We start from the raw sequence: 16391 nt of genomic DNA on the forward strand, positions 1-16391 counted from the left end.
ACATTCATTGAGTTTCTACCATATATGTTAGGCACTACTCCCTTTTGAGGATCAACTCAAAGGTGATTTCCCCATCACATTACTGCCTATGATGACCTTTATCTTTTCTTTAAAATACTTGACATCAGTAATTTTCATATCTGGGGTCAATGGGTATTTGTTATTATTTATTTATTTATTTTTAAAGATTTATTTTATTTAGACAGGAGCTGGGGTACAGGCTAGATGTGCGGGAGGGTGAGAGGATTCACCAGAGACAGAGTGGGGAACAAAACAGGCAGACTGACGAAATACACTGCTGAGGGGAGCAGAGGGCGAGACAGGAGAGGTCTGCTCGCCGTGTGGGTTGCTCCGAGGCGGGGATTGAACTGGCACTGCAGAGGCTGCAGACAGCTTTATAGCGCTGTGCTCAACTGCCTGTGCCACCTGGGAGGCCCAATGAGTATTTTTTATTTTTTTAAATGACTCTGAGGGCATTTTATAAGGGACCCATGACCTAGTCCTGGAGTCTTTCTTTTTTTTTAAAAAAAAAAAAGATTTATATATTTATTTATACAAGCACTGGGTACAGTCAGAAGCGTGGGGAGGGTGAGAGAATTCACCAGAGCCAGAGCGGGGAGCAGAGCAGGCAGAAGGACTGAAGTACACTGCTGAGGGGAGCAGCGGGCAGCAGGAAAGGTCTGCGTGCCATGTGGGACCCTCCTCCGGTGCCGGGGAGCAGCTGGGGATAGAACCGGCGCTGCAGAGGCTGCGGGCAGCTTCGCAAACCAGCGCTCAACCGCTGCACCACTGGGGAGGCCCACCAATGAGTATTTTTTAAAGAAAAATTTTGTAAACTGGAAAGTGATGTCCTGTTCAGAGCCTATTAAGTTGAAGAGGTCTTACTTTGAATAATGCTTAAATAATCATAAAATTCTCCTTAGTTATAAAGTCAAAATAAGAAGTGAGAGAAATTTATGCCTTCATGCCTTACTGAGAACATTGGTAGGGCTAACTTAATTAATAAGCAAACTTGCAAATTTTAGTTGTCATTGATGAATTAGATTCAGTAATATTTTTTATAGTACCAATAAGATTTGTCCTGGAACAATGCAAAAGAGTTCCAAATTAAGGTTCACATGTGAATTACCACTGCATACAAAGTCCACAAAATTACAAAATAATTGGGATTTTGGTAAATTACTGGTGGTATGCATTTATTTACTTTCTTTTGATCTAGAAGAAATAAGGACAAGACTAAAGGAAGGCAGTATATTTTGAACACATTCTATTAGATCCTATTTCTTTTATGAATAGGATTTTCCTTTGGGAATTTGTCTGCTACAGATCATGGATTTTAAGAGCAACTAGGAAGATAGTATATTATAATGGAAAGCAACCTAGACCAGGAATCAGGTAGCTTCAGTTTATTTTGATCTCTGGCCTTAAGGTGTGTGGGCATGGGCAAGTCATTAGTCTCTTTAATGTGCTTCTTGTCTGATAAGTGAAGATAATGCATTACCTATCTACTTCATATAATTGTAATGTCGGTCAAATGGGATAATGGATGTTAAGGCATTTTTATTATTATTTTTTTAATAGAGGCATTTTTTTTTATTTATTTATTTGTTTGTTTTGTTTACACATGCACTGGGTACAGTCAGAAGCGCGGGAGGGTGAGAGAATTCACCAGAGCCAGAGCGGGGAGCAGAGCAGGCAGAAGGACCGAAGTACACTGCTGAGGGGAGCAGCGGGCGGCAGGAGAGGTCTGCGCGCCATGTGGGACCCTCCTCCGGTGGCCGGGGAGCAGCCGGGGATCGAACTGGTGCCGCAGAGGCCGCTGGCAGCTTCGCAACCCAGCGCTCAACCACTGCGCCACCGGGGAGGCCCTGTTAAGGCATTTTTAAATGCCTTTAAAACATGGCACTTTTATCACTGGCATTGTTATCAATATATTAAAAAATTCAAAAAAATAATGTGAAATATTGTTGTTCATTAGTAATTGAATTAAGTAGCTATATATAATGTTCTAAAATTTACTTTGTAAGTACAAAAAGAAAAATTATTGATAGCTATGGGAATTTCTTTCCTATGGGAAAAATTATAACCCTCTCAGTATTGTACAATATACTCTCATGTTGAAACCTTGCACAATACCAGGATAATTTAAAAGGGTTGTAGGGGTTTGGTCACCACAAATGTAATTTAGATAACTTGGAATTCTTAATTATTTTTTATTTTATGTATATACAATTATATACATATATATAGTAACATATATTATATAATCATATATAAGATCTTATATAAGATTATATTTTATATAATCTTATAAAGATTAATATAAGCTATATTTTCTAATTTTTTTATTAATACTGCACAATACTTTCGCTTTCAGGGTTGTTAAGACATCTACTAGGAATTCTATGGGGACTATACCAGATGGGGTAGAGAAAAGCAAATATTGCTTAAAAATGAACAATTATGTAAAAAATAAAAAAAAAATTTAAAAGACATTTACTGGGAAAGGAAAATACAGGTTTTCTTTAGAATTTTCATCTGTCTCCTCACAAAAAATATTTCTCTCCTATCTACTATGTCATGTTTTCCAACAGGCGAGAAAAATACACAATTCCTCTAACAAGTCTCAAAAGAAGACTCCTTGAGTCATTGCACAGCAGTTTTCAGCTTCCTGGAAGAAGCAGGCATGGATCATAGCCCTCACAAGGAGCCTGAACTGCAACAGCGTTGAGGAGGAAAGCATAAGCAGGTGCTCACGTTGTAGAGGAAACAGCAGGGAAAGAAAAGAGATAAAACCTTGAGGAAGGATTGAGAGCAGGTATAGTAAATTGATAGAAGAGTAGGTATAGTAAATTTGTATAGAAAATATAAACTAGGCATGTATCACCATCTCCTTCAAGCCTCTTAACATGGCAGAATTGTGGGTGGAGGTAGATTATATTATGGGGTGCATATTTATAAAATTTATTCAGCCTAATTGATGCTTAAGTATTTTATTCAAATTTTGTAGCATTACACATGAAAGTGAAAAGACATTTCCTCTGAGTAGGAAAATGGGCACAAAAGGGTACAACTGGACAAAGTTAGTCAAAAAGAATAAGAAGGCAAAAAAATAAAACATTGTGACAACGAATCAACTAGAACTAAGAAATGACTGCTTGAAATCTATGAATACTCTTTATATGTCTGACTGATTGTGAATATTACAGTGTCTGTTCTGCATGATATGGTGCAGGAGAAATGGCTTGTATCCTGGAAAACTGAAGGTGTAGTAAGAAAAGAAAACACTAATGCCACTACACCTACTATTCTGTATTTCCAGTGCATTGCTTTCTATTCCACAGGCTGTAAATAAAATTATTATACAATGATAGGGTATGAGTTGAAGTAGCTTACGTTAGATATAGAAAAATAAAATTCCTACAAGTCCCATAGAAGTAATTTAAGTGAGTGACATCTTTGTATCTTTTAACACAATTCTTACCCAGAGCTGCAGAAGGAATGACAGCAGTGATTCCACAAATACTAATAATTGATTCTCACTAGAATTATCAGTAAATGCTCAAAGTATTGAATGCAGGATTGTTAAAGAACAGGATAATCACATAGTCTGACATGTCATTTCATAGATCACATTAATTACATGAAGCAAAGGGAAAAGGAACTTGTGCAATGGAAAATTGGCAGAGAATACCTTCATGAAATGATCAAGTTAATATGACCAATAATGGGTCAAACTGATGCCATATGCCTCATGAAGTGAGGCACAGCACAGGAGACCACATGTCCATAAAAAGGTAAACAGAAGACTGCTGCTCTGCTCCTCTTCACAAGGCTTTCAGTGAAACTATTGGGTTGAATTAGAAATGCTGGTGAAAGTTTTGGAATTAAGTTTCAGCAAAATGTAAAAGTATTTCTAGGAAATTCTGTATTCTCTCAGAAAGCTGACATTCATATGGAACTAGTTCTTACTGCTTGAGGAGCAGAGGCATAACACACTTGTATGGGGTCCATAGTAAAATTTTCCACAGGCTCTAGAGCCAATTCAAGCATCTCTGTTCTCTCAGGCCAGAGTCAGATGCTCCAATTGCATAGTCTTCACATTTGCAATCAAGAGCTTAGTGATAATGTCCCTACCACTGCTTTGAATAAGGCACCTTTAAACCGAGACACATATACAAAGCCAGTGCTTCTCGAACTTTAATATGTACACCAGCCCCTGGAGATCTTGTTAAAATTGAAGATTCTAATTCAGTATGTCTAGCATGCTGCCCATAATTTTGCATTTCTTTTTTTTTTAAAGATTTATTTATTATGCATACAAGAACTGGGCTACAGGCCAGAGGTGTGGGGGTGGAGAGAGGGGCGGTGAGAGGATTCACCAGAAACAGAGTGGGGAACAGAACAGGCAGACTGACTAAAGACCCTGCTGAGGGGATCAAAGGGCAAGACAGGAGAGGTCTGCTGCATCATGTGGGTAGCTCCCTGGCCAGCTGGGGATCGAACTCGTGCTGCAGTGGCTGCAGTGGCTGTGGCTAGCTTCACAGTGCTGTGCTTAACCTCTTCTGCCACCAGGGAGGTCCAATTTTGCATTTCTAACAAGTTCCTAGGTAATGCTGATGTTGTTGGTCTGCAGACCATACTTTTGAGAGTCAGGGTGTTAACATATTCTATTTCTGCCTCTACAAACAAAGTGATTATCAGTAATCATAAAACGGCTGATGCAACTGACTTGTATCAATTGGTACTGAATTAAAATCACTCTGACTAAAAGACTTACATTCAAATTTTCTTAAATAGCATTTTAACTATAATTAAATTAAACCAATTTTATGTTTATTGCTGATGAATATATGTATGATCCTGTAATAATAGTCTGCTCTATGGCTAATCTTTCTACCAAATTAAATTGAGGATTTCATTTTGAAAATGGCAGATGGTGGAAAATATTAACATTCTAAATTTCCTTAAGACCTATCTGGACCACTTAACAAGGAACAAAAATTAGACTTATGCTAAAATACTAATTGTAGCACTAAATTTTACTGTGAACCAGCTTGCAAATGAATAGCTCTTGGGCCATTGCAGTCTATGGTTATGTTTTATGAGGCACATACATGTGATTGTTTGGTTTTGACTTGAGGTAATAGCTTAAACATTGAGGTAATAGTTTAAAAATAGTTTTAAAAAATTATCCTTTCCCCGATCCCTTGACATGCTTAACTTTCTTTACTAAAGAAAAAAATTTGAATTTTAAAATTAAAGCATTTGACTCACTATGTAATTGTTATGATTGCATTGGTAAATCAGTTGCTTACGTTCAGTGAAATCCAGAAGACCAATGTAAGAAAAAAGATAATGCTATTTTAAAACACTATTCATTCAATGAAACACAAAATAATATTGATAAAAATAGAATAATATTGGGGCCTCCCTGGTGGTGCAGGCAGTTGAGCGCAGTGCTGTGAGGCTGTCCGCGGCCTCTGCAGTGTCAGTTCGATCCCCGCCAGCCTTGGAGCAACCCACATGGTGAACAGACCTCTCTTGTCTTGCCCACTGCTCCCCTAAGCAGTGTATTTCGTCAGTCTGCCTGTTCTGTTTCCCGTTCTGTCTCTGGTGAATCCTCTCGCCCTCCTGCACATCTGGCCTATGCCCCAGCTCTTGTGTAAATAAAAAAATAAATCTTAAAAAAAAAAAAGAATAATATTGACAAAATAATATTGATAAAAACCCCTCTCTGGTGACACAAGAAGTTAAGTCTCAGCACTATGAAGCTATAGGCTGCCACTGTAGCACGAGTTTGATCCCAGTGCCAGGGAGCTAAACCACATGGCGCAGCAGACCTCTTCTGTCTCCCCTCAGCAGTGTATTTCAGTCAATCTACTTGTTCTGCTCCCCACTCTGTCTCTGGTGAATCCTGTCACCCCCACCCTGCAACTCTGACCTGTACCCCAACTCTTATTTGCATAAATAAATAAAATAAATGTTTTTTAAAAACAGAAAGAATAGCATTAAACACAAATGCTAAATATACAAACAGCAGTTTGATAAATGTTTGTACACTGGAGCCAATTTTCTCTTTTTTTTGGTGATAACTTAACGCAAGACCTGGAACCTGAGTGAATCCTTATGCACTGAGAAGTTTTAAGTTTCCTGATGTCTGAAAACTCTGTCCTCAAAATTGTAACTTTTACTTGTCATTCATATCTTACCATATGTTTCTTAGAACAAATGCATAAAAAGCAAACAATGTAGTATTTTCCTCTGGAGTCACTTATAGATATGTATGAGTACTAAAGGGTGTTTATGTGTGTGTGAGAGAGATTGCGAGTTGGTGAGGGATTTCAAGTGGAGTCATTATTTATATGTCTGTGTAAAGGTGACTCCCTCTCTTCCATTCTTTCTTTTTCAAATGTAATCCTGATATCAAAGCCAGTCTCAAGAAATACAACACAGGGGGAAATCTGTGCCGGCGAAATACCCTCACGCTGAGCACTTCACTAACACTCAACACTCTGAGAAATTAGTGTGATTCCAGATGCACAGTCCCTGGTCTAACAGAGTCCTAGAGACCTGACCTGTCTTTATTCCTTCCTATTCTTGTGTGGTCCTAGAAAACCTCATTAGCTGTAGGACTACCCTGATTCAGCACCTCCCTTATACCGGGACAAGAGCAGTCCCTCCTTTAGGCCCCAGACATACCAACAAATAAATTTATCAGCAAACACACTGGATCTCTGTTACTCATCTAAAGCTCAGAACTACCCCCGTGTGATCCATAACCCAAAACAGCCATCCTCATTCCTAACCCCATTCAGGCCCCAAGGAACTGTTTCATCAAACCTCCTATTCTATGACCTTTGAGACAAAAGGCACCAGCACCCATGAAAGTGTGTGGGTTTTGCCACTGCTGACACCAGATGGAAACTGCTTCAGAGGTTCAGAGTGGTAGAAATGCTTAGGCAACAAAAAGACCAACGTCAATTTTTTCCTTAACATTATTCCCAGTAGTGTAGAACATTGGTCTTCTTGCTTCTCTCTGTGCCTTAATTTGTGAAGACCCTAATCAATTGATACAGTATTTGTAACAGTGTTGAATTAAGTGCTGTAAGTATAACATAACATAAATATTCTGAGCACTCATATGAAAAGAAGAATGTGAAGGATCTCATTAATCATTATTATATTGATTACATGTTAGAAAGTATTTCAATATGTTGAATTCCTACTTCTGCCCTTTCAAGTGTTAAATCTAAGTGAGACAGATTTAAAGCAAATTCAAAGCTCCTGTAATATATACAAGTTGGTTCCAACTTTTGACAGAAACTGGGTCAATGGGTGGAGTGGGTAGAAATGATGCTTTTCAAGTGGCACACTTAGCCATTTGCCAACTAAACTATGATTGAGGAGTAAGGCTCTTGGAAAACCCATAGGAAAGTTATGAGCTGAGTTTTTTATGATGTCGATTCACATATTATTTTAACGGTACATACATGAGAAGAGACAACCAGGAAATGTATCAATTCCGTGTGGTTAAGTATACTATAAATTATACCTACCCGTGGACAAACTTTACTCCGTTTTGGAAATTAATGGCTATTTTCCTGCACCCACCTATATGGGGAAGAAACTTTACTCCGTTTTGGAAATTAATGGCTATTTTCCTGCACCCACCTATATGGGGAAGAAACTTTACTCCGTTTTGGAAATTAATGGCTATTTTCCTGCACCCACCTATATGGGGAAGATTCCTCTTGGTTTTCTCATCTGGATTGTTTTTAGAGGAAAGGGACCCTTGTTGTTTTCTTCTTTCTCCTGAGGCAAAGTGTATCTGTGTATTCTTTTAAACATGCTAAACATGTCCTGTGCAACCTTGCCCTGATGAAGCAGGGAGTGAAGAGGTACGCTGTCACTATCCTGGAGACCGTGGTACAGGTGGCTTTCTAGCCAGACCACACTTACTTGTGCAAGAAGCTGTGGGCGGGTGACTTTATCCTCACCCCAGATAAATGCACTGCCATATCTGCCGGCTCAGAGTGAGTGAAATCCTTTAGGAAATTTGATATAAAAGAGAATAGGAAAATGTCAATACATTGCTCTAAAAGATGCACATTTAATCGTGTAAGAAGCAAGCCAAAATATTAGAATAATATAATGCATTAATTTTTTTCTTAACTGAGAAAATTCTGGAACTAACATATATTCAGATAATTATTAAGTAGTTAATTCAGGTTTCTCAGAGGTGACACAAGTAGAAGATAATTTTAAATTGGATGGATGCACGGATAGAAGGATAGATAGGTAGGTGAACTAATAGGTAAGACTAATTAGTCTATGCCTTATATTTAATCTGAAGAAATTGTTTTAGAATTTCAGAATCCAGTTATGTTCATTATCAAGATGCTGTGTTGCAAAGTTACTTATAGATGCTTTAGTTGTTATAAATAGTCTCTAGGAATTCACATTAGTGGTGTTTTTGGAGTTATTCATTTAAAAAGCTGACCAGTTCCTTAGTAATTCCTTGCCTCAGAGGTAAGAATTAGCAAGACTCTTAAGAGATACTGGCTTCTTCCTGGGGTTACTCAGAAGGCCATACCTACAACACAGATGCTGTCTACCTTGCTGATTATTCCAGGGCCCTGAATGCAAACTAAAGCCACAGCTCCCCTCAAGCTTCAGCAGTAACCACTATGAGCAAATAATCAGTGACAGGGGCCCTCAAAAGTTTTAGCGTTACAGAAGACACAGGTACATCATGAGAGGATGGATCCCCAATTATAACTGAATTTCCCATCAACCTATAAGAATGGGTCATGGAGTTGGATTTCAAGTAAATTGTAAATTATAAACAGATATAGTTCTTGCACTTTTGAATTTATGAACTGAGTTTCTGCTATTCTTGTGTCACGGCTTTTAACGTACACCATCACAAACTGAACAATGGATTAAAGAGAACTATTAATCTTGGTTTGAAAAAGGTTGCTGTTATGCCGATGATCTTAGAGTAGTTAAGTCCACAGATACATTGTTAGGGGGAAAAGGCAGTCCCAAAGCAAATTCCATACAGGCTTTGTGGACTCCACCCCCACCCCAGGTCAAAGCCAAAGACACTGGGAACTCCAAATTCCATCACCACCAAAGGGAAGGTGGCTGGGACCTGAGGGTGGGGTTAAGCAGCCAGGTGGATACAAAAGGCAGACACGTGGGCTTTGGGGGCTCTCTCTACATTTTGGGGCCCTCGGCCAGCTCGCGGCGTCCGTCTAGCTCTGAGAGTGACTTTGGGGTTTCCAGGTCGTCGGATCGGGTAGGACGCATTAAAGACTTTATTTCCCTATTTTTTCCCTGAGTTGTACATTTTCCTTATTTCTTTTTCTCTTGTAAATAAACCTTTTATTAACCCTTTTGCGTGTGTCTGTAGTAGAGTATTCATAAGTCCCTTTAAAGCGCGCGGGTGAGGACCCACAGCCAGGAACCCGTTTAATATCGGGGTTGCTCTATAACAACATGACAGTATTCATTTTTATTCCTTGTCCTTTAAATTGTGAAACTAATGAAATATAAAAACTAAATTTTCTTTTGAAAAACTGTGATTATTTCATCATCCAAATAGAGCAACTATTTTAATGCTGTGTATATTCTAGTCTATATGTTACATATACAGTTATACATGTATAACTGTAACAAGTAACCTGTGTCCCCAGTTTGAGGAGTATCATGGAGGAATTTCAGTAGAAGTATTGAAAGTCCAAATTCCTTCCCATTATAGGTAGAATATCCTGTGAGGTGACTGGCTTCTGCTTTCCCTTTGGGAGCCTTGGAATTGCTCTTACTGCCATCTCATGTCTTCTGTTGCTTCTGGCTGCCTTTATTGCCACGGTGTGAGGTGTCTCTGTGTGATTTTAAGGTTTGTCCCTGCTGAGTTCAGTTGAAGATTTTCTTGTACATCAGGATAGCACAGTTCCAGCTTGAACCTGGGGTGTGGCTCCCGCAGGCTTAGGCCAGTATGAGCATGCTGGAGGAATTTGTTAAACCAAACTGTTTTCCAGGAGCCTTAAGAGTCTATGGGGAAATGCTTGAATTTCATCTCCTGCTTGCAATACTAAATATGTGGGTAAATTGTGAGATACTGTAGAAGAAATCAGGCTGAAGGGGAAATAGAGTCTCTGGGAAAAGAATTCATCCTAAGGGTGAAATGAGAGAGGCACAAGAAGTTAGTCATCTGAGAAGACAGATTATGAGGATGGCTTTGTGGCTGTTGAAAGGTCCATGCAGGAGGCCGGAATGCAGGAGCCAACCAGGAAGCCCACCTGGGGGGGCAGGAATGCGGATACCTGCCTGGAGGATTCAGGCAGTGAGCCTCCCCTCTCCCCCTACCAGTCTCTTCTCAGACAAAGAACCTCTACCTGCCACATGAACCTTTTCGCGCCCTACAAACTTTTCCCGCCATACGAGCCCAACTACCCACCTGACCTCTCCTCACCCTATAAAACCCTGCTTCCCCCTAACAACGCGCGCGACTCCACTGACCCCCGCCTTGGGTCTGTGAGGTCCGCCCGGGGCGCAATAAACTTTCCCTCCCTTTGAGAAATGTAGCCTGGCTCTCCTTTTCTTTACCGCACCGAACCTTTCAGCTGTCACATCTGTTCTGGCCCAGTCCTAACAATCTGTCTGGGTGTTAGATTACTTGAGGCTATAACTAAAAACTGGAAGAACGTTTGCTGAACACACCATAAACCATTAGGTCACACATACCTAAATCTGTTATAGGACAGGGAGAGGGGCAGCCCAAACCCCGCAAACCTGCCTATTTTAAATGGGTTCTGCCATCCGCCGCATCAACACAAAACATAGGAGACTTTAATGAAAAGGAACTTTAATAAAACTAGGAAACAATACAGGTAAGGCAAAGAATCTAGTTTCTAAATCAAGCACCCAAAGTTACCCATCCCCTCGTGGGTAAAAGTCCATCCAAATGGGATTGGCCCAGAGCAAGGCCCCAAGGCCTGCCACAAGTCTAAAGCATCTTCCAGTGGGGACCCACAGAAAAGGGTCACAAACAACCGGACAAGCCCGGAAGGAAAAGAGCAAAATCAACATCAAGATAAAAGCTGCCATTGTCACCTCCCTATGGGTCTCACCCACATCTGTGTCACCCAGTCTGTAACAGGGTGGTCCCCAGGAAAGGGAGAGGTTCCCTGCCCCACCCAAGGGAGGGTGGAGCTGAGCAGGAAGAGGAGAAGCTGCAGAAGAGACTGAGGTAGGAAGCAGGATGGAGCCAGGAGACCTGGAGGAGGCGCATTTTGCCTAGAGACACGTGAAGAAACTGCGCTTGTCTTTTGGTCGTGGACTGGGTGACACAGATGTGGGTGAGACCTGTGGGGAGGTGACAGTGGCAGCTTTTATCTTGATGTTGATTTTGCTCTTTTCCTTCCGGGCTTGTCCGGTTGTTTGTGACCCTTTTCTGTGGGTCCCCACTGGAAAATGCTTTAGACTTGTGGCAGGCTTTGGGGCCTTGTTCTGGGCCGATCCCATATGGATGGACTTTTACCCACGAGGGGACGGGTAACTTTGGGTGCTTCATTTAGAAACTAGACTCTTTGCCTTACCTGTATTGTTTCCTAGTTTTATTAAAGATCCTTCCCATTAGTCTCATGTGTTTTGTGTTGATGCGGTGGATGGCAGAACCCATGTAGAATAGGCAGGTTTGCGGGGTTTGGGCTGCCCCTCTCCCTGTACTATAACAAGTCCACGACCAAAAGACAAGCGCAGTTTCTTCACGTGTCTCTAGGCTCCATGAGCCTCCTCCAGGTCTCCTGGCTCCATCCTGCTTCCTTCCTCAGTCTCTTCTGCAGCTTCTCCTCTTCCTGCTCAGCTCCACCCTCCCTTGAGTGGGGCAGGGAACCTCCCCCTTTCCTGGGGACCACCCTGTTGCACACCCAGCACTGTTTTTGATACCTCAGATTAAATGTTACAAAGGACAGACAAGTAGCTGCAATTTGCCACAAATCAGCAAGTTTTGATGCTGCAAACTTTTAAGAACCACAGAGTGCCAAAAAGATTTGCTGGGGAGAGGCACTCGGAGGAACAGGGTCTGGGAGAGCAGTGGTAATGCAGGGTGGAGAAATGTGGTATCCAGTAAGGCTAAACTTGTTTCTGATCACAAGTTAGACACCCCCTGTGACTCTTAGAAATGTGAAAGAGAACAAGGGGCTGAAGATCAGCATTATGCAAATAGGTGATATAAGCCCTGAAATCTGAAAAGTCTTCAGGTGACCCTGAATACCTGCAGGCTAGTGAGGTCTTGGAGAATTTGCATTCCACTAGCATTTTCATGGCGCCTTCAGAGCTAAGGCAGGCTCAGTTGCAAGCCTTTGCATGGATAAAAATGGAGGGTACAGTTACAGTTAGCTACCTTCTGGTAAGATGATTTAGCTTCTTAGTTTTTTTTTTTTTTTAAGGTTTATTTATTTAGGCATATAAGAACTGGGGTAAGGCCAGAGGTGTGGGGGTGAGAGGATTGCCCAGAGACAGAGTCTGTCACCTCCCTGGCTGGGGATCAAATTCATGCTACAGAGGCTGTGAATAGCTTCATTGTGCTGCATCTTAACCCCTTGCACCACCAGAGGGGCCCCTGATTTAGCTTCTTAGGTTGTTAATGGCACCCTTTAACTTATTATTTCTTTCATTTTTATTCAGTACATATTCATTAAGTATATTAAATTTTGTGTGCGAAATATAGTAGAAGAAAAGTATTTTGATGCAGTTCTTGTAGACCTCATAACCTGGTAAGCAAGACAGACAAAGAAATTCATTCATTTATTCATTCAACAATTTTTATGAACTGGATATAATTTTTTTTTAAGATTTACTTGTTTATGCATACAAGAACTGGGGTACAGGACAGAGATGGGGGGTGAAAGGATTCATCAGAGACAGAGTGAGGAACAGAACAGGCAGACTGACTGAAATACACTGCTGAGGGGAGCAGCGGGCGAGTCAGGAGAGGTCTGCTGCGCCATGTGGGCTGCCCCCTGACCGGTAGGGATCAAATTTGTGCTACAGAGGCTACAGATTGCTTCATAGTGTGGTGCTTAACCCCTTGCGCCACCAGGGAGGACCTAGATAAAGTTTTTATGCTAGTTATCATTGAGTGTCTTTGGCATAAGAATAAATAGTAAGCAAGGAAGGATCTTCATCTTAAAATGTGTACTGGGTAGAAGGAGATAGATAATAAACACAAAGATCAATAACTAATTAGGATAGCTAAAGATAGTGACAAACACTATGAAATAAATGTTGATAGAATGAAGTTGAAAAGACCTCAGTGAAGAGGTGATACTTGAACTGGGACCTAAAAGATATGCCAAGTCAACCTTATCTGATCTGAAGATGAGTGTTCTAGGAAGTTTTTAGTGTGTTCAAGGGAACTAAGAGGTGGCAACTGAGATAGTTCTGAGAGAGAAGAATGGGTGTGATGAGATGGGCTTGTAGAATTTTAGAAAGGGTGAAATCACACAGGACCTGACAGACTTTGATGGGGGGCGTAGCTTCCTACTAGGACAGTTCTGAGTTTCATTGCAGGATATGGTCTTGATCTGAGAAACTATTGATATAATAATGTGGAGATTTGTCATTACTGTTAGGGGGAAAAGGATGTCCCAAAGCAAATTCCATATAGGCTTTGTGGACTCCACCCCCACCCCAGGTCAAAGCCAAAGACACTGGGAACTCCAAATTCCATCACCACCAAAGGGAAGGTGGCTGGGACCTGAGGGTGGGGTTAAGCAGCCAGGTGGATACAAAAGGCAGACATGTGGGCTTTGGGGGCTCTCCATTTTTGGGCTCTCAGCCAGCTCGCAGCGTCCGGCCAGCTCTGAGAGTGACTTTGGGTTTCCAGGTCGTCGGATCGGGTAGGACGCATTAAAGACTTTATTTCCCTATTTTCTCCCTGAGTTGTACATTTTCCTTATTTCTTTTTCTCTTGTAAATAAACCTTTTATTAACCCTTTTGCGTGTGTCTGTAGTAGAGTATTCATAAGTCCCTTTAAAGCGCACAGGTGAGGACCCACAGCCAGGAACCCGCTTAATATCGGGGTTGCTCTATAACATTACCACTTTTAATGAACACTCTTCCCCAATTCTCAAGAAATTTAAATATTTAGAACCGATCCTGAGAAAATATCAAGTGGAACTACTCAGAGACTTTTCACTGAAGAGTGAAAAGTTCAGTCTTCACACTACAGATTGTCCCCACATCAGTATGGTTGGATTTAGATTTTCAACTTTATGTTGATGGTGTGAAAACAATATACATTCAGTAGAGACCATGCTTTGAATTTTTATCTTTTCCTGGACCAATGAGAGGCAGTACTCTTGTGATGGTAGGGTGGCAGCGGTGAAACAATGCATATTTGATCACACCCTCTGAGATCTGAATTTATTATTGATCAGAAATTTAACTTTGCACATGTACAAGGTAAATTTGAGTATGGGTAACTGTCTCTGAAACCAAAGTTTGAGACTTAGCGAACTCATGTAACAATGACTTCAATAAATGTATAAAAAATACAATTGTATAAAAATGGTATAAAAATTTTATAAAAATAATTTATAAAAAATCTCTGTCAGCAACTGTGCCAACAGAAAATTGTCAGATTAGCAAAAGATTGATAATGATGATAACGACAAAGTTACACGGGCCAAACTCTTATTTATGTAGAAACTTATGCCAACCTTTCTATTTTAAAATAAAGACAATCTATTGATGAATGGTATTGTTTCATGGAAGGCTTACCTCTGAAAATAAACAACTGATAGGAAGATGATTTTAAAGAATAATTGTATAATGTCTTGTCTAGAACAACTTCATTTTTTTCATCCATCTTTGGAGGTGTGTCATCACTAATATCTGACTGCAGTGGCCTAGATGAGCAAAAGTGAAGGATCAAAGTCTATGTGGATAGGAAAGTCATAGGCACTGATTCTGCAAAGTAGGAGAGCTATGGCCAGTCTCATATGTAGAGATGTAAACATTGCAAGGAATCAATATGGTTTCCAATATGATACATGGCTACATATCTTCCACATATATAACCTTCATAGCATTTAACCAAGTGGAGCACATACTTTTGTTTCTCAACACTTTGTAATTATAAACTGTCAATAAATAGTTGCTTGGAGTTGTGTAGGCTACTGTACAAATTTTCTTTAAGCATTTACAAAAAAGTATAAAAGGTTAAGCTTTTCTGCCCTCAAGAAGTATACAAATCTATTAGGAAAAAAATAGGACTCTTAAAATATTCTAATGGTGGTAAATATCAATATTTGATTAACAAGCCAGGCACCATTGAATCACTAAGGATATTACATTGAAGAAAGTAGACAAAAATTCATGCTTTAAGGAGTTCACATTATATTGCGGAAGGGGTGGAGAGTTATTAACAAGATAAATAGGTGATATAAGTAAAACCATAGGATTTTATAGACTACTTTACCCAATGGAATTATTTTGAATTTTTCCCTTGAGACACATTAAAAAAAAACAGGTAAAATAAAATTGTATTGTAGTTTTTTTTATTTTGGATTAATTTTTGATTCACAGAGAAATTGCAAAGATAGTATAGAGAGTTGGTGTATACTCTTCACTAAATTTCCTTATTAAGATTTTATATTACTGTGGTCAAAATTAAGAAACCAGCACTGACATATTAGTACTAACTAAACCTGAATTATTTGTTATTTGGATTTTACTAATTTTTCTATTAAAGTTCATTTTCTGTGCTAGGATCCAACCCAGGATACCATGTTGTCTTCTTTCCTTACTTCTGGTCTGACAGGGACATTAATTTTAATAATGCATTTTATTCAGTTTAGTATATAAAACTTGTTATCAATATTTTTAAGTGACCAATAATGCATTTTACATTACTTTTTCATGCTAAGTCTTCAAAATCCTGTGCATTTAAAATTGCAGCACAGATCAAACTTATACTTTTATTGCAGTTAGATCTGCATTTAGATCTCCACAAAATTTATGGTTGAATAAGTAGATTCACGTAAACACCACATTCCAAATATATGTAAAAGTCTTCCAATAATTGCACTGAGTACTGTTTTTTTAATTTAAATTAATTAATTGATTTAAACATTATCTTCTTCGGTTGCACTAGCCATGTTTCAAGAATTCAATAGCAATATGTGGTTAATGGCTACTGTGTTGAATAGTACAGCTCTAGACAACTGTAAGGACTTTTGGCTTTTATTTCAATTGAGACAGGGAGCTCTGTGTTTTGAGCAAAGGAATCACTTCATCAGATTAAAGCTTACTTTGTTATGCTGGAGAATAAACTGAGGGGTGGCAAGGACAGAAACAAGGAAATCAGCCAGGAGGT

The 16391-nt window shown here is 39.7% G+C and overlaps 2 protein-coding genes across 3 annotated transcripts in view; one reads left to right on the forward strand and one right to left on the reverse strand.

Annotated features, from left to right (window-relative positions):
* Nucleotides 1-8001, reverse strand: part of ELOVL4 (ELOVL fatty acid elongase 4) — a 42915-nt gene extending 34914 nt beyond the window's left edge. Inside the window, exon 1 of the mRNA XM_054698985.1 lies at nt 7963-8001. The gene's annotated coding sequence lies outside the window, so the exon portion shown is untranslated. The remainder of the gene's footprint in view (nt 1-7962) is intronic.
* Nucleotides 1-16391, forward strand: part of TTK (TTK protein kinase) — a 67594-nt gene that overhangs the window by 10239 nt on the left and 40964 nt on the right. The window contains exon 2 of one of the 2 annotated variants that reach the window (XM_054698982.1): nt 2595-2749. The exons of the other annotated variant lie outside the window; for it this stretch is intronic. The gene's annotated coding sequence lies outside the window, so the exon portion shown is untranslated. The remainder of the gene's footprint in view (nt 1-2594; nt 2750-16391) is intronic. 2 annotated transcript variants of the gene reach the window in all.

This window comes from Talpa occidentalis, unplaced genomic scaffold (genome assembly GCF_014898055.3).
Source record: "Talpa occidentalis isolate TD23 unplaced genomic scaffold, MPIMG_talOcc4v2.1 talOcc4.2, whole genome shotgun sequence".
Lineage (NCBI taxonomy): Eukaryota > Metazoa > Chordata > Mammalia > Eulipotyphla > Talpidae > Talpa > Talpa occidentalis.